General features: G+C 42.6%; 1 protein-coding gene across 4 annotated transcripts in view; it reads right to left on the bottom strand.

The window, feature by feature from the left end:
- The window catches only part of LOC110973398 (uncharacterized), a 61,931-nt gene that overhangs the window by 20,902 nt on the left and 16,206 nt on the right, over positions 1-24,823 (bottom strand). The gene's annotated exons all lie outside the window — the stretch shown is intronic.

The raw sequence follows: 24,823 nt of genomic DNA, 5'->3' as shown, positions 1-24,823 counted from the left end.
TTCATGACCAGATAAGTAGTGTATACGAAAGAAGCTGAATGATGTCTTGCCGTTATTCACAGACGAAGATTGCAAGGTATTTTTTTCCGTTACGCAACCATAGGAGGCGAGGCTGAACTCGAACAAAAGCTGTTTCTTTACCACGTGATATATTGCTCTTTGCAAGTAAGTACAGATAGCAAACAAGATAAATTTACAATAACATGGGGATGGCCTATCATCCTTACTCATAACGTTGACTAAAGTTGAGAGGGAAGCAGCTACAACATGGCAAAAGGCTAACAGCAAAAGTGTTCATTTTTAAGAGAGGGAGTAAAACCTAAGATCCAGATAAAAACGAAATCATCGTCGAAAAGGACTCATCGAAAATCATTTTGTCCCTGGCCGGGAATCGAATTCGGCCCACCGTGGTAAGAGGGGAGTACATTTATACATCCCGACAGTCTATGGCACTCATAAGGTCCAAAACGTGCGCCAACTCCATAGATAAAGAATAAAAAGATGACGCGATGAATCGACACAGAAATCAAATGCACGCATGTAATGCACGTTGTGAATCCGGCTCACAGAGGTACGAGGTGGGGAGAAAAGGTAATTTTCTATACGTCATCTCGAATACCCTGAACAAAACCACAGTTTGAAAATAAAAGGTACATCGAAGGTCCCAACATTCGACAAAATAGTCAGCATGCCTTCCTTCATAAATCACGGCAACAATAGCGGTGCAGCTTTTGCAGGAGAAATAACCGAAATTATGTTGCTCAAGTATCTTACATTTTTTGCCACATCTGAATAACAGCGTATACCCTTTGCCTGAGTAAACACACTCCATCTGGTATCACACGTCATATATAGCATTGGGCATAGCATCCTACACCACAATTTCCATCGTACATGAGTTCATCGATGAGACCACTGACAAGAGTGCAAATATAACGAAAGTTCTCAAGTGTTGCTAAATAGTTTTGCTGCTCTGAACAATCAAAAGGGAATATGATGGTGTCTGCGTTGATGATACATTAGATATGCCCATTTGTCATGAGGGGAAGACAACACCGGGTAATTTGCATCAATCGTCCCAGTGTGTACCAAGATCTGTGTTGACAAAGTTGACAAGCAACGACAAAGATATTCGCCATTTAAAATTTCTTTTTCCACATACCCAAAAGATGCAAAGACCAACAGAAATTTACGCCTGGACATCACGTCTCGCCTGTTTGCCGTACATGCACACACCGACAGGGCTGCGTTTTCACGCAGTGTTTGCCTTCATCTCTTGCAAATGATTTTTTCCTCACAATTTCTTGCGCAAACACTCACGAACACGAGGACCCGTGATAGCGGTGGGCATGGAGGCCAGGCAGTCATCAATTTATCATTTGTGTCCCTCGCGGTATAGGCCTACGTCGCCTCGCTATATGCTCGATCGGCAGTCGTAATGTGGTCCGGTAGAGTGCAGGTAATAATTACCCCATGCCTATAAATAAAGGACAACCACCGCTCAACAGCTGAATCGCCAAGACTTTGAATTGAATGTTTAACTTGTAGCCCTTTGTGGAATCTCTTGCAAACTGTCTTCAAATTGTGCAATTTTACGACATTATCAAGTTGTTCACGTGTAAGGGCACCCTTTTTATATTATATTGTTCTCATTTCCGACCGACCCTATTTTGGGCTCCCAATCACGGAAAAAAAAGCTTTTTTCCCCACCGACCCTGCTAAAAACACCCACCCCTCCAAAAAAAAAATGAAGGGGAGAAAATGGCCAGCATGACCTTTGAAAACAAAAGCCCTGAAAACTTACGATTTCGCAAACGACCAACAGCGACGGTCGGCGTTCGCGTGAACATTCGGTACACCGCACCTTTCCGTGGCCCACTGAGGTTCGTGAATAGCTCTACAGTTGTCTTGACCCGGACTCGTACAACGGGATTTTCAATGTGAGCAGCATGGTACCGACCTACAGCATTAGACTTCATCAGTCCAGCGCGGAATGTTTTGTGGCTTTGGGTAACAATAAGAACATGTATACCCCATTTGCATGCAAGTATACACAAAACATGTTTTTTCGATTTTTTTATACATTTATCTTTGTTTAATACTTATGCAGAGAGAACAAAAAAGCCCCTGTACAAGGAAACTTGAGGATATAAGACAAGTCTACTCGTGTTGCTACACGCGCTGATCATTTCATTCAATATGGCGGCCTTCACTGTTGTGACCTTCGTTAGGTGCATGGTCCAAGTAAAATCAAAAGGTACGATTATGATAGGCCCAACCTGGGTGCAAGATGTGGCAGCAAATACTCAATAAAACAGGTAACCAGAATATATGTACATTGTGCATTCGGCCAGGTTTATTCAGTCATTTATACACCAGCAACATGGAATTTTTTTTAAGGTTTTTTTTTTCGACCGACCGACCTTATCTCAAGTGGTAAAAGAAATGAGAACCATGAAATTGAATAAAGGCTTTCCACTGTATTAAAAACTAAATTTACAGTGAGAAAATATGAAAAGAAAGAACAGACAATCCCGTCCTTATGAAGGCGTTACCCCGTTACTGCTTGTTAATTAGTCGAGGCTGATATTCAGAAAATGCAAGTCATTTGTTTTGTTTTGTTTGGTTTGGTTTGGTTTGGTTTGGTTTGGTTTGGGTTTGCTTTGCTTTGCTTTGGTTTGCTTTGGTTTGGTTTGCTTCGGTTTGCTTTGCTTTGGTTTGGTTTGGTTTGCTTTGCTTTGGTTTGCTTTGGTTTGGTGCTCAGCGCCCTTCCTTTATGGCACGGTTTTTCCGTCGATGGTCACTGTATCGTGTATCCGTCCACTTTTTCCAAAATAGCTCCGAAACCACACTTTAATGATCTTTTGAAATGTATCCAACCTCAACACTGTATCATACAATAAAGGCCCGCAGGCTGGTGTAAAAATATACAGCACATGTACATGTATGTCGCCGGGATTCAATTCAAGCGACATGGCACCGACATGTGTATCCTTTCTCCAGCACGAAGCCTAAACTAATTTTGTCACATTCGTCTCCCGTAGTAATATGTTTATCGTTTCATGATGAATTGCAGCGACAGCAGCAGCAATCTATGGGCAAGACTTATAATAATTGTTGCAATACATTTTTGAAACACTCGTTTATGGTTATAGTACAGACAGGTTAATTGATTATGGTAAAAACTGAAAACTGTGGAATTACATCTTAAACTTAAAGCTTTTTATATTGTCATGAACGCAACAAAATACAAGAAAGAAACAAGTATACATAGAAACTACAGGCAGAATGTTCACGTACATGTATGTAAATGCAATCTAATGGTCATTTTCTTATTCATGACAAAAAGTACACGCCCTGTTACTAAATTAAGACAGCGTGGAAACACATCTTAAACAGCATCGCAGACTAAGATGATTATTAAAGAGGAAGTTGTGTTTTTTACGATTCCGCAAATACCAGTTGTGATCCGCAGCGACCACAAAACTGACAAATAAACAACAAACCTAAACAAACAAACAAACAACAGAAAGAATTCAAAGCAAGTTGAATTATATATATATAGTGCCACTTAACTGTCACAAAAGCCACTATACTTTCCAGGGATCGTGAGTTTCTATCCATTCTCCTCATGGGAAAGAGACAAGCTTGAATGTTGGGAATGGCGCATTTCTTCTATAACCTATTACATTCCGTTAATAAAAACGCACTGTCCACCTTGCGCAGAGTTGATTTCATTATATGTTCACCATTTGTCCCGTGAAAACTGTCCATTATGGCGTAGCTATTACTAATTTATTAATAAAAAAATGCCAGAGGGACGGTCGAAAACCTCCGTTCTGCCATGAAACAAACGAAACAAGAAGGCAGATGGGAAAACCCGTCTTGGTTTGCCGGTCACGCCTGTATAACTGCTGTATAACGAGATCAATTGGTAGGCGGACGAATTATCCGCCTGTGGGCTTCCCTCCATGTCGCCTATAGTAAGCTCGTGCATACCGATCGCTGCGCCAATTTGTGTACGTACGACTTTGTGATTTCAAAGGCGACGGTATCGGCAGCTACCTACCCGTGCACCATGCAGACGCACGTACATATCCGTTGAGGGGGAGAATGGGATTTTTAGCACGTGATCAACCATTCCTTTGCTTGGTAATAACAATGCGTTGTTTTCCAAAAGTGTTGGCCGGCTTAATGTTTTTGATTTGTGAGCAGTTTCCATATTGTGCACGGCAATACGCAGGTGTGGACGTCAAAAAGCCAAATTTCGAGGCTAGGTTTGTCGTAGATTATAGATCCTAAACATATCACAGTCAATTACCGACCGATTTAAACTATAGAGTGGAAGGTGATATGTTTTGAAATTGTTGGCAGCAAACGTATTTTATACACACATGCCTCACTGCATCAAACAGAAATGCAATTTCACTCAATGTTTGCTGAACGAAATTGATGTTTGTTAAACTTTATAATTACACATGACGTTTAACGGCGTAACGGTTTTGGATTCACATAATCTGTTCAGGTAAGTATACAATGTGATCAATTTCAGAAAGGAAGTTCAGTTAGTCCAAATAAGCATGCATAAAATACTCGCAAAATAGGTTTTTGAATGTGTTCAGCGATAAAAGTTGTACTGAATAAGGAGCTATGGAACCAAAATGTCTTTAACAGAGGTGAAAATCTTTCTAAGTTTTGTGTCGCAGTTGAAGTAGCACTAGCGAAGTAAAACGTCTCCGACTGATATACTTAAAAAAATTATTCGGAAGGTTGTCCAATTATTATAAAATGGATAACCGATACTTGTGATGCGTGCAATAGGCTTTACCCGAGGCAAATTTTCATACCATCAAACTTTATGTAAGGAATTAAGTCAACTTTTTTCAGGTGTATTTATCCTTCCGTTGAACATCGCTTCAAGAAAGGTTGGAACCTTCTAATTTGTACAGTGAATTGAGCGTTCCCTTTACACTGAGATTACATTCAGTAATAAAAGGATACAGTTTCCAATTAGGCAAAATGCCTGCATGTGTAGAAGGGTAGATTGATAACAACGATGATGGACTAATAACGTTCAACATACATTAATAATTTTGTGAAATGTGAGACCAAAGCCGTGTATTGTAAACCCTGTATACGATAACCACTTTGCTTTTGCCTTATTATACGTTCATGTCTGCGTATTTACCACAACATACTACACCCAAACAAAAAGCAAGTTCTGTTAAATGGGCCTACAATTGTATGCAAGTGTCTTGTTACTCAAGATCGTTTTTGTACCATGCAAAGACCGCTTTTTTGATCTCATGGTAATGAACATCTGTTCAGCTATATAACTGCAGAAGGGTAGATACCTAAGCAGAAACAAAAAGCTCATAACCAAGGTCTCGGGACATACTCTACGAGGGACATACATGTAATACATTCTGCACCTTAAGGAGCCGTCTCTGCTACAACAGAGTCACGACACTGCCTGTGCTCTGCGCTCAATTTCAACCCTCGAACTGCAATTTCCATGTCACATAGCCGTTGGCCGGAGATATCCGATATTGCAGGGGCGTACATGCCAAACAAAGGGAGCCAGATGCACAGGCCGTGTGAGTTTCAGTGGAGCGTGAGCGAGAGAAAAACGGAAAATGTAACCAGTATGACAAATACTGTCGGACATCTCTCCTGTCCAGGTTCTGTATTAAATGGAATAATGGAATTTCTGGCGCACTGGAGATTCAAATTCAAGTCAAGGAGAAAAACACGACAGGGGAGAGTGTCACGTTTCTCCTTTTCTGTCAGTTTTAACTTAAGAAACATTAAGAAGTATCAATTTTTTTTCTCAACTGCTTCTTTTAATGCGGTGAGAACAAGTTATTTATTTTCACAGCAACGGCTCATTGCATTCTCCTGTAAAGAGAAGGTCTGGGCAGGTTTGATCATCAACATTGCTAAGCTCAAAATACTACACTCCCTCGGTAGAAGAATCTTTAAAAATGTTACCGCCAAGTCTTCTGCAAATAGTGCAGAGTGTTGAGACTAGGGTTAGGAAACCGAAAAGGGCAAAGACTACTGAATTACACGGCAAAGGAGCTGGAAAAACTCTCAAAAAACATTTCCTTTGATAGCTACTATTCTCCAACCCCTGTTGTTTGCTTTAAAAATTCTTGGCGATACTCTTACCAGTCAAAAATGTTCTGGAATTCCAAACAACAAACTCAATACAGTGGGAACTGAAGGTTTTGATTTATATACAAAAATGCGACATGGCGCACGAACTTGTATCGGGTTGAGGACAGAGGTACCAAAACGCATGCTGTGGGCCACAATTACAATTGAATGCAGCATCCACCGCCATAAGTAATAATGTAAGACTTCAGTGGAGAATGAAAACTACGGCAACGCATGTAATTTTAAATACATGCAGACCCAGTGTACTGCACTGACTAAATGCTGCGCAAGAGGGTACTTCAATAGACCTTATTCATAGGTACGACGTTTTTATCTGATTCCCCAAATCTATTGCATTCCACGTTATCAGCTAGATGGGATGGTGTCAGACTATTTGGGTTCCAAACCTCACTTTCAGTGTTTTTGAATGTCGCTAAAACATTTGAATATAATTTATCACAAATTTAAAAATATTCTTAACAAAACTGGTATGAATTCGTACGATTTTTTTCCGTCGCTGTTATTTATTTCTCAGGTTCCCCAAATAAAAGGGTTTACCTCTGACACTTTCAATTCAAGATGGCCGAAACTTGAATAAAGTCTATTACAACACAATGTTATGAAAAACCATAATAAGCGATTGACATAAGGAGAAAGTAAGAGAAAATATTGCAGCACAGGTAGAGTTTGGAGGTAATTGTCGTGACGAGACTGCATTTTAATTGTTTGCCTGGGATAAACAGTGGATCATGCAGAGTTCACCTGCTGTCTGTATTAACTATTTCTGTCAATACAACCGCACAGATATATGAGGGTCAGTGCTTTGAAGCGCACTCGGAAAACACAATAAGTGATTTCGACTTAAAATAGAGGTACCTTTGTGATACTTTTCAGTTTTGCTTTCCTTCTGTTCTGTTTCTTCTTTTTCTTCTTTTCAAAACGTACGGTTAACTTATAGGCCTAGAACAGTCCCCCTCTACTTGGCCTTTGAAAGAAATAAAACCGTTCAACAGACCATCTCATGAAGCTGCTCTCACTGTGCAAATCGATGCAGTCAGTAAAGCACACTGATTATTCTAAAATGGTCTAGATGCAAGGAAAAACCTCAAATCCTTAAGCAGCCTGAAAAGGTTTATTTTGAACGGGAAATAACTGGAAACTCGCAATTAGACCTGGTATTTGGTAATGCTTCGGTTTTTTTTTTTTCATAAACCCGTTTTCTCACTAACACCTGCAGTGGAAATGGAGACGTGACCGAGAGGGTCGGTGGCGGAGCAAGCTCTATTCAGGAGCAACACACGTCGGGGAGAAACTTCCTCGAGGACCAACGAACGCAAAATAGCAAGAGCTGTGCTCTCCACCGGAGAAATATTGCACGGTTTAGTGGTGCAGCGGTGGGGAAAATGTCCTCAACGCACATTGATTGCTGCCTAAAGAAAGTGCTTTTGCCTCTGGGAACAACACCAAGACTGGGTAAATAAGATTTGTAGAGGTTAGTGCGATCAGTTAACTATACCTCTTTAGCTTTTTTTTTTTTTGTCTCTCTTATTTCCCCTCAAAGGGCGCGCGTGCAGCAGGTTAATACGCCTCGGTTAAGATCAAACTAGAATCCCCCAGGTCCCGGCGCGACCCAATTAATTTGAGTCTCACTAGAGTGAAGCCGCGGTCCAAAGCTCGGGCAATTGGACAGAGCATGATGGCCTGCACTCAACGCTAGGGGCGTGTCGGCAAAAATTATACATTCACTCGTGGAAACACACCGAAAGGCGAATGACGAAACCAAACCGATCGGCAAATTGTTGATCTGGTCGGTGTATCCTGTTTATACCGCGCGACAGGTTCAATTTGTTGTTATAACTGTTTTCATTTGAGCCCGTTCAAAACCAAAATTCAATCACGCCAGCCGTTTTGATACTGCCTTTTTGCTCGAGCTGAGGAAGGGAAACGGGATTTCTTCCAATGAATGTACATGGACCTGGGGATTCTATTTTGCTCTTAAGCGAGGGCGTATTAATACCCGCTGTACACCTGATCCTTGAAGGGGAAAACGAAGAACGGCACCTAAAGAGGTGGGAATGATATCCGGTCGAACTTCAGTGCGGAATATTCATTCGATATTGCCCCAAATCAAAAGGAGTATCAGTGAAAGCCTGAGCATACTTTTCGCTGAAAAAAAAATGAAGGCAGGTATCTCGGACGAAGCAGACGTTTTGGCTAAAAGGTTCACTTTTAAGTTAATGGGACAGCTGCAGCAGACCTCCCTTTGCTAAGGCTGCGACAGCAATTACTCAACCTACAACGTCAAGTCTCACAAGAAAAGGAGGCTGAACAATATTGATGACTACATGCACCGGAGTGATGTCTGAATATTGATTCAGTCATGTAGAACCAGACCATTAATCAACAACCTCGTCATTACATTTGTGGCGACAAACTCATTTCGAACGCTGAAAAATAAAAGTTGATGATATACAACTTTGAAGTGTCGACGAGGCGGTTGACACGCAATTGCTTTTCACTGTGTTTGACACGATGTCAACTCCGTGCACTTAGGTCGTCGATTAATGAACGTATTGTGTACTCAGCTGATGTTTGGAGGGTGCATGTTCAGCATTTCAACGAGTGATAACTTAACAGGCTCGTACATCTGTCTCTGCAGACTGTGAATTTCACGTTTCCACGAACTGCTACTCAAAAAGTGCATGTGCAAGTTTCATAGAAAAGTTCTCCCTGAATCAAAAGCCTGTGTTATACCTTCCTAAAAATGGGCGATTTTCTTAAATGACCCCGTAAAAAATTCCACTGAATGATTGCAGCAAACCAAACGACATGATGATGTGAAGAGGGAAAAATAATAATTATGTGGACCCAATCTTTAAAAGTCTTAACATCATTCTGACATATGAATTACCTAGAAAATTCAGCATTCAGACTCCTGTTGCAGTTTTTCTTTAATATCCGTATGAGAAATTGGCATAGGGTGGATATGTGTACTGATTAACCATAAGGAACGAGATCTAGTTATCTCCAACTTCACCAAAACGTGTTAACTTGACGCTCAGAGCACAAACTAGCAGCGCAGCTGGGCGCTCCAGTAATGATGGACCCTTTGAGGCACGCACCAAGGAGCTACGGTGCGCCGAAGAGTGAGAGGGAATCGCGCCTCACTGCCTTTTCAAATCAACCATTCCACCCGCTGTTTTGATAGAATTATCCCTTGTTTTGGTGTGGGCGTGGAAAGTGGGGTAAGTGTTATAAGGTTTCAATCCCCGTGGTTCAGGCAAAATAAAGGTTGAACAGAACAAGATGCCACGGACAACGAAATATAATATGCTCAAAATTGATTATTCCGACATATAAACTCGAATCTATCCCGATGTTCTTGGAATGGACCTTTTCACCTGCTCTCCATTTCAGATGTGAGGCAAAAATAGTCAAAGAGAACACCAATGTGAACCTAAATCATCAGACTGGAGGCAAGCACATTTTGCGAGGTAATAGGATGACAGATATTTTTTTAATATCCATAGAGTGAACACTGACAATGGTAAGGATGACGTGCAAATACCGGGCGAAAAAAAACGAGGTAAAGGCTGGAATACCCAAAGAAAAGTACCAGCAGGTAAAAACAGATTTTAGAAAGAGTGATCTCCAGACTTTAAAACGACCCAAATGATTCAAATGGATACTTCGTTCACATTGTGACCTTCCTAAAACGCAAAGAAATTACCACAGGATCGATACTCTATCGTTTCCTCACATGTCACGAAACTGTCAGATTTCGTGAGTAATCAAATGGAGATATATTTCCCTTGAGGATTTTGATCAAAACAGTGACAAATGTTGAACCACTCGTCAAACTCTGCACTTAATAAAGCAGTGGTGTTGTTTTCATTTTTGTTTTGTTTTGTTTGTTTTTGGTAGAAGAGATTCTTAATTTTACTCCTCCCACACGCTTGTCATGATTGGCGTAGGCCTATATCAAGGATGATAGACTTGCCCAGTTGACGTGAACCACAGGTGAGAACTGAAAACATGCCTGCAGGTTCCTCTATCTCCAACACAAAGCACAAGATTCCATCAGCTGAAGAAACGGATAAGTGCTGCCTTTCAGCATCCTGGTACTTGGAACACAATTGATACTAGGTGTGTGTGTGTGTCATGAGGGCACGTACCGTCCCGAACTGACCAGATATACTGCACCAAAGGCCGGCAGGATGCAACCGGGCGTCAGAAAGAGATGAAGAGAGCAGGTCAGTGCTTAGCTCTAAGAGCTGGAAGGGGTTCTCAAGTCAATTACCAAACGTAGAAGGCCATATACTGGACCTAGCTTCCATACGTCCCGTGTGAGATATTTCGTCCCGCTACATGCAAAATATCGTCTTTGCAAAAGGTGCTACAGGGTGAAAATACACTGCCGTACAAGCTTAGAGCGCAGATCTTAAACATGGATAAGACATGCCCAGAAAACTGGATAATGGTGATACGGGGTACTGTGATAACAACAAGATCTTCCTACTTTCTGGTTAAACATTTGAATGGCGAAGGAGGAGAAGCCGTTAAATGATGTCTAATACCCTCCACACACGGAGTGTATCTTAAGATCATGAAAGTTTAACACAGTATCTGAACGAAAGGTGCGCTGAGGTGTGATGAACTGCAAAACCTATTGTGTTCTGCACTTAATGCAGGGTACCTCACAAGCCTTACGGCTTTTCAGAGACGGAGAGAGAGAGAAGGTACTGATGAAAAGTTAGGTTTGCAAGTCAGAGAAGGCATTGACATCTATGGCTTTCTTTCTTGAATAAATGGTATCAGGTGAGGAATGGAGAAAAAAAACAGTCACGCTGGTACGTTGAATTTTGCGAGACCCGTCGACAGGCCGTGAGAGCTACTCTACACAAATTGAACTCTTGTATTGTGATACCAGACCAATTTCAACGAGAGTGCAGCGTATCTTGAAGCGTACACAAAACGGTTATGAATTGAAACGGAGTGCAGGAAATAGGAAATAGGTTTGCAAACACCCGAAATGGGTAGGTGAACTGAAGAATATGTAATTATGGTTGAGCATACTTGGGTGACCGGTGGACTTGATTGCTTCTCTCGACAAACGAGACTCAGACTAGTCATTCAACCTTATAGAAAATAGCACGCCGAAAAGTAAAACCAGGAACTGATGCTGAAGTAATACGAGGAGCTATCAGTAAATGAACCGCGGAGCGGGAAGCAAAGGGTTGGGATGAAAAGAGGAAGTGAAAGGCTGAACGAACTGGAGACATGTGCATTGAGGGTTTTCTGCTTCTGGAAGTATTCAATCTCGCTTCAGAGAACCGGTGGCACTGGTGTTTTTTTTTCCGCTTGAACTTCAGGTAGTCTGGGATAACTATGGCAACGGTCGGACCTCATGAGCCTGGCGCATTTGTCGGTATCGCATGTGACCGTACGCCATCATGCCGCAGAGGCACAGCCACCAGGCCAGCTTGCGCGAAAAACGGCCATTTGTTTTTAACTGAACATTTGCTGAGAGACATGCTCACTCGTGCTGAAATTAGGTGTTTCTCGAAACTCTAACTTTGCTCCGCAATGACGCGTATGTCAGAGTGTCCAAAGCAACTACTGCCGTCTATTGACTGAAGCGTTTCTGCTTAGTGCATGGATATCAAATATCAATCCCGTACCACGAGTAGCCTGAAAAATATCTGAGGTCCGACATGAAAGAAGGAGCGCAGTGTATTGTGGGAAAAATTAAGTAGAGTCCCAAGGATCTATCCACTCCGAGCAGAACAAAAGAGGGCGTGTTTTTTTAATGGGGGGTGTACTCACTGCATAGGCGCTCCATGAGGCGCGCAAGTAAAATAATGCGCATTTGACTTCGTCACAACGGCAGACGCACCACGATTTGCAGCATTGGACGATTGCTGATGTTGCGCGTTAATTTCCAGTTCCACGGTTCCCCGTAAACGGCAATCAATGCATGTAACTCTATGAGCAGTGCACGTGTGCAGTGGGTGTGGTTTAAACTGAAGTGACGTCACACTTACAAACTGGATTCCGTCATGTACATCTATGGTCTTTGTGTGCACGCAGAACGCGTGCAAGAACCCGCTTGTAACCACCTGTCTTTCTTGTCGCCGGTTGGGGGTGCACTTCAGCTCGGGGCGAATTCAGAAGAAAAAAATAGCAGTTTGAGGAAAATTCAATAAGAAAAACAGAAAGAAAGACAAAAGTGGAACTCTTTAAGATGACGACAGTAAGCACAAAAAGCCCTCTGACAACCTCTATTTTAGAACGGACATGGCGATGTTATCCTTAACGAGGTGTGTCATATATGTGGCTCTGATACAAACGAAAACAGACAGGTTGTTCTCGTCAGTTAATCACAGATAGTTAGAGACTCAACGTAGAGACGCATTTACCAGTTAATGTGGAATACCAAGTGAAAGATGCATGGTTTTTGGTCCAGGTTTAAGAGTAACGGCTTCTCGAGGGGCAGCAAAGAGCGAGGATCAGCACAATTATTGATGGGGTCGCCGCCAACACGGAGACGGCGGATGGATGAACAAGACGGAATATTATCCAACTGCGGGGATGCCTAATTCCATCTCAGACCGGCTTGTTTCAATACACGCTATCCGGCCGAAGTAAGAGGGGGCAGCGGTCGGAATTCAAAAAGGATGGGAGGAAGCCGACGAAAAGGCCGAGTCGAAAAAACTGGGGACGATCTGCGGAGGCGGCAAAGACAAGCGCGATTGATTACTTCTAGGCTCTCATGTCTAGAAGTATACACCGGGGGAAAGTGCAAGACACAAAACTCTAGGTAATTGAATGACACTGATCAATCTTTCTGTCGTAACAAAGATTAAGGATTCGAGCCGACCCGCTTTCTTGATGCAGAGAAGTGCGTTTCTTGTGATTAAATCTCAGCTGGGCTAAATTGAAAGAATTAGATTGCATCTTACCCATCACCATTTGGGGAAAAAGACCTATTTTTCCCCCTCGGGTTTAATTGTGCAGAGACTGATCGATGTTAATCGAGTTACATTCCTTTATTGTCGTTGATGTTTGCCGACTTCGCTGGGTCATCTTAATGCAAGACTCATACAAGAAATCGTTGAGAAAGTAGGGCCTAGACTTTATTCATGGGTCGGCCATTTTGAAATTAAAAGGTAGGTTGACTGTTTATATTTTGGAACTCATGGGTGGACATTAATGCAATAAAGCCAAACTTCGTGGCAAATTATTTTCTCTCTATTATGATGAATAATTTCAATTTGAAAAAAAAAATTGGGGAGGCTTGGAACGCACATCAATCATAGTCTGTTACCATCCAAGTCAATAATTTACAATTTATAGCACAGATTCAGGGAAGAGGGTAAAATAAACGGCTTCCTTGTGAATGAAATGTACAGCTGTAGACGCAGGAATGATGGCAATTTTCTTTAGCCTGTACGTCGCTAACACCTCCTACATAGTCGCTGAAACTCCAGTTTCTGAGCTGTTCCCACAAACACGCACAGAACCTCACGTCTAACATAAGCAAACATAAGGGCTGAGACACATAAGGACGAAATTGTATTCATGACTAAAGGAAATTCTATAAGTCAGGGATCGCTCTGCATATGATTTTACCGATTACCTATAGCTTATCAGAGAAACAATAAAATGCTCTCCTGTTTGTGACTTTATCTCCCCTATTCTCAGTTTATAAAACAGCGTCATTTTGTTGTTCTCATTTTCAGTTATTTTTGTTTGGTGTGGCAGTAGATTTTAATTCATGACTGACTTTATTATCTTGTACATTTCCGAATTGCTTTGTTATTGATATTTGAGGTATTCTTGCGCAACAGCCAAATCGAAGGGACAGCGACACCTATGTTGGTTGTGTCCTAGCTGAGCGTATTTCATAACGGTTTTAGTCAGCTTCGGTAATTGACAGCATATTGTGGCATTTAAGACTACTGCATCCGGTCAACACTGCGCCCATTATTACATTTAATAGGCCGTGCGCGATGCAGGCCGCGAGGGGTCGGAGGGCCCGGGCGATAACCTGCCAGAAGTCTGAGCGAAAACCGGTGCGCTATGAAATTTGGCCGATGTTGACTATACGCATAGCAATAATCCATTTGGCTTGTAGTGCACAGAGAAGGGACGACCACGCTGAGATGAGGAGCCTTTTTAACAAATAGCCCGTCGAATTTGACGGGAGTTCAACTGTCATAACGACACCGGCACAGAGGCGGGGCACAGACTTCAAACTTACCAGATGAATGCGAGAATCCATGAATCCGCGAACCCCGCTTTTGGGGTGCCAAACCCCGTCGCTCAAATTTTGGTACTTCGTAACCCAGTCAACTTTTTTTGTTTTTATTTTTTTTATTTAACAAGGAATGGCGTCTTATCTGCCTAGAGCAGAAACACCCCCTCATCGGCTGAAAAAAGCCCTGATGACCATGCTACATTTCATAGTCGTTAATGAACCAGCGAAATGCAGTTTCGACCAAAGAACCTGCCATTGCAAGGAAAAAATGCGCCCTCTATTGGTCCAGCTCGGGGCTCACAGCCGAAGACAGCAATGCCCGTTTCGAACAAGGCCTTCGATAAGAAATCGCTTCGGTCAGTTACCTCCTAATCTACCTTCTACGCAATTATGCACTCAGAGCTGTTAATTTCCTGTACGCCTCCGTCGAATGCCATCCAAGGCCTTCAATGCTGTAAATTTTGCCGCTTTAGAACATGGTACCTAGGCCTAATAATACTCTGGGAAACAAACTGAGCTTATTCATAGCGACTGCATGTAATAAAAATCGACTTACACACTGTGTGAAGCAATAAACGGATTAACCGTCGCTGGAATTTTGCGTTTGGGAGATGAAATTGCGATCTGCTCTTCTCCTTTCGAGACAGGTCTTTGTGTGGAAAAAGTCAACATCAGTCCTTTAGAGACCATTTTACAAACAGGGGCAACAATACGGAAAGACGCATTTTCGGACTTTTTCCTATCCATAACTGTAAAATATAGGCTCGCGTCCATTGGCCTTGGAAGGTTTTTTTTAATCGCCAGAACAGTATGCACAGGTCTTCATTTCCAAAACGAAGAGAATGTTAGTGGTGAGTGTCGGCTATGAGCAGATTCGTTTTAGCCCTGAGGGCGCCCCTCACGGTCAGTTCTCAATAGCGAAACACTACCCTCTGTATACCTGTAGCTGTGGGACATTGCAACTTCAGCCGGAATCGCCTTTAATTGAAACACAAGGGGGAAATGATTAAAGCCAGGTTTCGCATCGCATTTTCATTCGTCCCCTTACATGGTCTTCCTGGGACTAGTCTCCAGCAATTGCACGCTTATCCTGCCCGGGGGGGGGAGGTAATGAACACATTATAGCTAAGCCAGAGATACCTGAGAATGTGAAGCAGTGTTAAAGGAATTTTCTTTTTCATTGAAACCATCCTTCACAGAAAACCTCATCGGGGATTTGACCCATGAGCACAAAAAGCATATCGAGACACTCGAGTAACCCCCTCTCTCTCTCTCTCTCTCTCTCTCTCTCTCTCTCTCTCTCGCTCTCTCTCTCGCTCTCTCTCTCTCTCTTTTTCTTTTGATGTCTTCTTTTCGCATTACAGTCTTACACGGAATTTGTTGGCACAAAAAGGAAAGAAAAACAGGCCCAAAACAAAATGAATCCTTGTCCTGTCTTCTGTGTCTAAAAGCAACACAAATTTTGTGATGATGCAGAATGGAACGTGCATGATCAGTTGGACCCAGCATATGCCTTATCCGTTAATCGGGAGGGCAAGAATGGGCCAAACAAAACATAAACAGAAAACAAGCAACGAGAAACTCAACACAGCTATGACTATGAAATAATACCTCACATAATATGAATATGTCCTTTTTCAATTATTCGACCTCGTAAAATAATGGCTTCTCCGCTATTCTGCCCGTAAACAATTATGTAGGAAATAGGCTGCTGATTTATACGCCCGATGCCCTCGGAGCATGCCAAGTACGCGCGTCAATATTTATGAGCGTCAAATCTGCAGCAAATTGCCCTTTGTCTGAGAATTTTAACGAAGGTCACCTCACCATCGACGTACAATTTGATCAGCATTCGCGCTAAATAAGACTGGACGTGTGTACAAGGGGGAAACTCACATTGACCGGACTTGGAAAACGAACCCCCTCCCCTCCAAAAAGGAAACGGGAAAAGGAAAAGAGACACGAAAAGCCATGATATGAACGAACACACAAATGAGTCGGGTTTACAAGTAACGATTATGGCATGCTAAGCAGAGGGAACTCCATTTTGTGCAAAATACACAAAAAAGATTGTTTGCAGGATTACTGTTCACGCCGTGGTTCTGTTCGCAACGGGACACGTCAAACAGAATGTACCGATGATTTGGACCATGTGCAGCTGCCTGGCGATATCTTTCATCAAATAAAGTCGTTGATCCAGTCTTATATCATTGTTCACATAAAACTGATTTAGTTCTGTTTCACTGGTGATGCTAACTGGATTTCAAAATACATTGAAATGGCAAAAATAGTGCGTCAACATTTGGTAGGCAAGCTGATCTGGACACGTAACTTCTAGTCGACCAGTTCATTGCCAAGGGGGAAACGGGCATGTTAGCTTATTTCACTTCCGAACTCCACGAACCGTGAACAGAATACCTTGCAGGTCTGACAGAAAATGTTTGCATCGATAGAAAAAAAAAGGATTACGAGTTAATTACAAACACATGCTTCCGACCAAAGGCAATCTCTGTTGCGGCTCGGTCAACTGCAATACGCTCAGGAGAGGGACGCGCTCTGTAAATCCTGGCATTACGTCGACAGAAACGCGAAATAAAATTACAATTGATAATGGGAGGGTAAACACAGACTTGTAGGACAGCAGTCCATATTATTATCATTTGGTTTCTACCATACCATACTTATTATTATTATTATTTATTATTTGGGGGGGTTATTCCGCTCGGCGAATTTACTTCATGCTAACGCACAAGCGATTAGCGTCAACGAGCAAACGGGGAGAGACACAAAGGAACCGATATCAGACCGACAACACGTCATGTCGATCCCATCAAGTAATTGAGTCCTAATGACTCTTACATGGCACCTGTACTTAAATTGGATTTTCCTCCTCATCGGGTCATTTTTCATGATTCATACAAGCGTAAAATGCGCACCGTAACAAAAACAATGTACGCAGTAATGTTGCAGTGTATTGAAATGTAGTCCAAGCGCACTGCATATTTAACGAACACCGCTCTGAAAAGTAGCAATACAAAGGGAGGGAGCCGTACCCACATCTTTTTGCAGCTCGTTGCCATACCAACGCCGAAATGGCAGCCATACTGCCTACAGTGATGGATCGCGGAGGTGGGCCAAAGTGACGGGATGGCGTAAATCTAAACAGGAAAACCGACTTGATACGGTTTCATCCCGCGGGCGTATATACATGTGACAGCCAAACATCTGTTGCAAGTGTGGTGGCCGTTTATCTCCTCAGTGAGATATGGGCCATCCTACAAGGTGTGCTTTCAAATGGCAAAGTCAATGGTGCTGTGTGTCTGTTGGGCAAATTCTATCTATACCAAGGCTTTAAAGAACGGGAGAAACTGGAAACTCTGAACGGAACACCAAAACCATGAACATTTTAAGCATTGAGCAGGCTTTTTACATGGAAAGCCTGCTCGCGCCAACTGATCCCATTAATCCCCGAAAGAGGATTGTCTGTCTTGTTCTAAATAATTAATTCCATTATGCCATTATTGAATGTATCCTGTCTTTTTTTTTTATTTCAACATTTTGCACAGTGACTGGAACGGTACTAATCTGAGAAAATGTCAACGTTCCCTTTTTATGTTCGGAATAAAACTGTACACTACTTCATTGATGTAAACGACATACTTGGAAGCCCACATTGTACTTTAACCAAACCATGTCGTGTCATGAACATGCAACATAGAAATTGCAAGCATCAGTAAACATATGCAGTCGTGGAAATATCAATTATGACGGCCACGATGACGGAATGGTAGAAAGCAGGCACGGGCATAAGCGAATTACGAATTGGTGGCGTCAATATTAACGGGAAGACCTGAATTAAGGCCGTCTCATCCCGCCAGCTCCCACATCCTTGAGCGGAATATCTGTCCGTGGTGTCGAGGCTCCTAATGATCTGCTCGTCATTCGATGTGTGGAACGAGGTTGGAAGAGAAGGTTGCGCTGGCACACTTTCAGTCACTTGTTCTTGCCAATGGGTAAAAGGCTTCGGCAAACGATGCAATCAAGAGCACGTTTTGCTGGTGTGAACTCGCTTGTGTCTTTGTTTTCTGATTGACTGCAAAGAGCTAATGGCTTTACGAAATCACGCTATGCAGTGGAAAATTTTGAAGGTCATTTGTGAGAAGTCACCGATAATGTACAGTACATCAAGGATGCATGCGATTTGAGGCTGGGCAGAATGGAGTAGGCCTATGCACAAAATGTACGACGCGTGACAAATGCTCAGGGCCAGGCAGAGCGCTTTGCTATTATTATCATTATTATGATTATTAATTTTGACATCAAAGTCGGGCCATTAAGCCTCGGAGATTATCGGTTATTTGATATCAAAACCAGCCAATAAACCCAGGGAGAACACACGTCGACAGGTATGCGTAAACATCATTTTTTCATCAATCGAAATTACAGACCACAACCATGTCTGTGAATACAAACTTTCGAAGACATCAATAAATTCAACTAAAAGATTCCTTTATTATTTTTCACTGTATTAATTTGATGCATGCCTCCTTTCCGAAATTTTTTTTTGATGATTCATATTTAAGGGACTTCATCGATCCAGCGCTGAGCTGATTCAATGATTAACCTTTAGACAAACGGAATACATTTTGCGATTCTGTCATTAGAACGCACAGTCACGAGAGTGAAATTCGTTTGTATTTACGTACATGTACCGCAGTTTCACTTTTTTTTCAAATCGCTGACGTCTTCTTGTCGAAAAACCTGGCAAGCATACAGCCAGATTCGACACCGCTTCCATTTACTGAAAGTCCACGTATCTCCTTCAAGGTAATTTATGATAGCAATTTTTCAAAGGCCATTGTCTAGCTGAGAATAATCACTAAAGCAAGGTCCTTTATACCACTCCATTGTACGGAATCGCTATCTACCAGTTCCTCCAATTACATAAAGCTACATGCCCCATGCTGTTATAAAACATTTCCTTCTGTCGATAAAAAAAACTGCCCATCAATAATTTCATTGTCCAATAAAACGAATATTTATTATGCTCACGAAACGGATTTCTGCATGACCTTCGCAAGAAGCCAGGTGGCCACAAGTCCTTTTGGTGCGCAAAACCAAAACAAAATTGAAACCTATATACCTTCCGCAATGCACGGCGAGTTGACTTGTGATCTACACGGCAAGACCGAATCAATCCATTGCATGCAACAAACAAAATCGCGTGGACATGAAGAGAAAGGTTCTGCAGAAAGGTTTGTTTTTTCTTAGCATGGTGAAAGATGTACAACTTTATTCGTTTGCATTTAGTCCACATGTATGGTGCGGAATCTGTAACCTAGCATTAAACAAGAAGCATCTGGTTTGTTTGTGCTGGTAGACAGACCAGTTTACCCCTAATTATTTCCGAAAAGCACAATTTGGGATTCCCAATTATAGAAAGTCGTCAAATAGAAACTGACAAAAGATGTTTGCGTATTTCTTACAAAGAGGAACAAAGAAATTAATACTGTAGCTGGATTTGAACCTCCAACCTCCGTTACACCGTACCGGCTTTGGTGTCTAGATCGTTCGCAGGCAGGTTTAAATACCGTTAGCGTTCAAACAGTCAGTTCTTTTTTATCTATTTATAAACAGAAAGTCCTTACAATAAACAGGGTATATTTTACAAATGATATTACAGCAAGAGCACCCTCATTAGTCAGAAAACGCATCCATTGTACGATTTTGTCAAAATTACACTCCGAAAAAGTGCAGTTTCAATACATTCTATAGGAATATCCCACGGTATTCACACATTCAAGAGAAGTTCAAAGTTGCGCAAGTTGAGTTCATATCATGGCCCTCAAGTAACACAGTAGCTTTGTCGATTTTGTGTTTCCAGACCACGACATTTACCTTACAGGGTACGTAGCCACAGTTGTGTCAAGTGTGACACATTCTGTGATGATGAGCCGCATAATCCGGCAACGTATTATTGCGGCGGTTGACGGCAGGCCTAAGCCATTGTTACAACTAGCGCCACATAGGTAGAGCGCGCTGTCAATACAACGCGTGACAAATTGAAAATCACAGGGCGTGACAAGGATTCGTTACCGTCCCATTTTCCTGGAATTATTTTCCTGTCGAGATGAGAAAATGCTGGGCCCTATGAATAATAACGAGGGAGACAAGTGCTGATATTTGTTTGGCATATTGACATGCTATGCACGACATAAAATTCTTCCTGCCTGTGTCTTCAGAGAAATCCTTGCGGATTGTTGTCGTCCGGACCTTTTCATGGATGGCGGCTTACTAATATATTTCCAAGGTGCTGGTCAGCCCTTGTTAGAAGCCCCACTCGATACAACTAGATGCCGCAAACCGTACTTATTTCTACACATGACTTAATTATGTCCCACAATAATAAAACACTTGTCAAGCTTGTGATGTGATGCAGTGACCGTTCACGGCTGCACTGCACGAAACTGCATTTATGTACACAGGTTGTACAACATGAATGAAGCTAGATTCGTGCAGTCGTGTTCAATTATGCATAACAGGCGACTGTGCCCTTTTATGCTGGGCGAAGGGTCTGATGCAAGCCGTATACAGGAAATGGCAAGTAAGAAGTCGAAAACAGTCTGTATTAACATAGACTGCAAGCTGATTCCATGTTAGTCAATTTTGTTGAAACTGCATAAGGGGCAATGATGATATTTGTGCTGCTTAAGTACCGCTAAATTTGTACTTTCATGAAAATTGTACAAAAGGAAACTTCAGAAAAAGTCTGATATCACTTAAAATGTGGAACTGGACCCCATCCTTGGTTAAAGTTTCATACTAATTTTGTAATCATTAGCCTTTACCGCGCACTTGAAACCGCCTTCACGATTACATCACGACAAATTGAATACACAATAAGCTGCCACCTCTTAATCTCAGAATATTTACTCGAAATCGGATGAGAGAAAAAAGACCCACTGATCGACGAGGTCCTTTCCTGTCCCTAGGAGTATATCCCCGTGAGGGTTTTGACAACAAGGTCCAGGGTGTGACAGAGGCGGTAGACGGTGGAACTGGACCTACCCGAGGCTATGGGGGAGGCCTCGTTAGCGGGAATCAGACCGGTGAAGCGCCGGATTCGAAGGATCGGTCGCCGATAACACCGTCAACTCTGCCGTTCGTTGCCCTCGGAAGTCCTTCAGCGAATAGCGTTAAATGCTCTCATCTACTGTTGGCGGGGAGCCAGCTCCTTAAGCCGTTAGGCTTAGGTTTGTGCACCCGACACAGTCACGAATATCGGGGGATTCAACCCCTGCAGTGTTGTCACGAGAGCAGCCGATCCAACTACGTATACCGCTATTTAAACGAGACATTTCAACAGATTTTCACGGAGAATTGAAAGGGCCGAAATATAATAGTTTGTATATGATCGAGAAAGCATTAGAGTGAGCTTCAAGGTTAGAAATCTGAGCAGTAACTACAAGAAATTTTCAAAACTGGCATTTTCCAACCGGAGGAACTGAAAAAGAAAAGAAACAAAGGAAAATTAAACTAAGGAATTCGAACCAAGAACACGTATTAATCTTTTTCTTACTCACTACGCTACGCAAACCAGCTTGACCGATTCTTTTTTTCTTGTATTTGTGCAAACGGATATACCTTTCTCCTGTGACGTCACGATCGTACTGGACCTATGATATGTTGTTATTTTTAATGAGTTTATTGCGTTGTGATGGTAATCTACCTATTCGAGATAAAGAGGTCAAGCATGCAGCGTTCGCACGTGTGCTTGCAGTTGCACGTGGTTGAAGCTGCCTGTAGGAATGTACGCGATTATCGTGGCCAAGGCGGTCCACACGTGGTGGTATAGTTCACATTAAGTGCAATCCAGTCACGTGGGTGAAAAGGTCTATATACATAATGGCGCTGAAGATGCAGCTACGTCATCCAGGTAATGCCACAATATACAGTGTGTTCGAATAAAAAAAAAGGGAAACCACCATTTATTAACTAATGGTGTCCTTTTTTGTTACACCAAGAAATCCAATTTACTGTCAAAGATGACTGAGCACGAAGCAGTTCAACCAACCATGTCAGAACTTGTCTTGTACCAGATTCACTGCAGCCTAACTCCGACAATTGAAGACCTAAGAAGAAAGACCAGTGCGTCCTTAACATAACTTTTATTCAGTGATTTGTCTCGACCTAACCACATTGTCCTTCGACGTGCCCGCCATTCCTTTCAACACAAGATGTAGCTCCGGTTCTCATCGCTCTCAATGCATTCCTGACTACGGCTCTCTGTCCTCTTAAAGGTCTCAAATGTAGCGACGATTCTGGCACGTAGGTCGTTGCTATCTTGGGGTGGCGACTTGTAAACTTGGTTCTTAAGATGTCCCCTAAAAAGAAATTACAGGGGGCGAGGTCAGGGGACCTTGGTGGCCACTCAGCCTCATGGTTGATCGCAGTTACTCTCGCGTTGGACAACTCTCGTAGCCTTTCCCTCACGATGATCCGACGATGAGCTGGAGCTCCATCCCGGGCCCTCCATAAGTGGCGGGGCATTCTACACCGTGGTTTTCAAACTGTTGCTGTAACTGCGGTACAATTTCGTCGTTGATAATCTCAAGGTACGTTCACCATTGAGATTGCCATAAAAACAGGGCCTAATGACGGTGCCATCTCCACACAGACCTCGGCTCATTTTCACATCAAAACTGAAGATGGGTGGGGTATGCATCGGAGCGTATTCGCGGATATTTTGGTTATTGACTTGGCCATTCATGAAAAACGCTGCTTCATCCCCAATCACAAGTTGCTCCAAGAGTCTGGGATGTCGGTCAAGGAACCACTAGCAAAATCTTAGTCGTCTGGGTCGATCTGCATCAAGGAGTTCGTGTCGCCTGTGCATTTTGTAAGGGTACCATTGGATGTCCAATCGAACAGTCTTGTGGAAAGAGGATGGCAAAACTCCTAGCCTATTTCTCCTGGCAGACACAAGTGGGTCTCTGTAGCAACTCACAGACAGTCCTGATGTTCGCATGAGATCCTGCCGTTCTTCGTCGGCCTGAGCGACCCTTGTTGAGATTCAAGCTTGTCCTCTCTCTTTGGTACTTTCGGATGTTTTCCAAATTGTCTACTTGGCGGAAATGGCGCGGTCAGGAAAACGCTGACCAAATGCATCTGCCACTTGCTGGAGGCTTCCAGTCCTCAGCCACTCTGTTACTAGAAACACACGCTGTTTTCAAGACGTATTTTTGCGTTGGGGAGATGTTAATTATATATGACAGGTTTTGCCCTTACCCAACGTATATTAATAAGCACTGTATGCTCAGTGCTTGTCCGAGAGCTTGCGAAAAAAACCTCACAACCTACTCGGGTGGGACTCGAACCCACGACCTCCTGCTTACTAGTGCAGATGTCTTAACCACTCGACCACCGAGCTTGCCGGGGTCAGCTGGCCGTTCCGAGTCAAATGAAGCAGCGGGTACCGCGAACTATTTTCAAGATGTATTTTTGCGTTGGGGAGATGTTAATTATATATAACAGGTTTTGCCCTTACACGCTGCCCAGTTTTAAGTCAAAAAAGCCCTACACTGGGCAGACAAGGTTCTTTACCAAAACATCTATCTGGGGAAAGACCAGTTCTGACATGGTTGGTTGAACTGCTTCGTGCTCAGTCATCTTTGACAGTAAATTGGATTTCTTCTTGTCTTAATAAAGAGGGCATCATTACTTAATCAATGGTGCTTGCCAATTTCCAAAATATTTATCCATGTCCAAGATATTAACAAATTAAACTTGATTTCCTTTTTTTTTGACACACTGTATTTCGGACCCGTTCCAAACAGTGGATATTCTCTGTAAATGTCTAGCTTGTTAGCAGCGGTGGGATTAGGTACCGGTAATGAAGAACACTTTTTAACGAAGCGGCATTTCTTCTTTGACACAATCACAACGAATGTGCCAAACAAACCGCTAAGAAGTGATGAATGCTATTAACATTAAAATGAGTCACTCGAAAAAAAAAATCTCGTGTGGCTGTCAACTGTGCTGAATGGGCATTGCCCATAGACATTATCATAAAGCTGGGGAGAACGTGACTTCCCCAGCAAGCCAGCGCAATTACCAATGCCCGGCGCCCAAATTCGTCAAGTCCACTGGGCCCGATCAGTCTCGGAATTCAAACTTGCATCCCCAATATGCTGCACATTACAGAAAATTCCTACGGTGAAGCAGAGGCACGCTAGACGTCTAAACAAAGGGGGATCTAACAGCGAGTGTTTAAGGACACGGCAGTTCGGAAAATGATTTCCCATACAAATGAGCCGTTGAAGGAAAGGCTTCTATTCCAGGTTTCAGAGATTCCAGCGGACACGAGTGTTAATCAATCTCAGCGCACATTACACAGTGACAAAA

Source organism: Acanthaster planci, linkage group LG17 (assembly GCF_054643075.1).
Source record: "Acanthaster planci isolate LZ-2023a linkage group LG17, COTS_SCS, whole genome shotgun sequence".
Lineage (NCBI taxonomy): Eukaryota > Metazoa > Echinodermata > Asteroidea > Valvatida > Acanthasteridae > Acanthaster > Acanthaster planci.
This window is presented reverse-complemented; position numbering and strand designations above follow the sequence as displayed.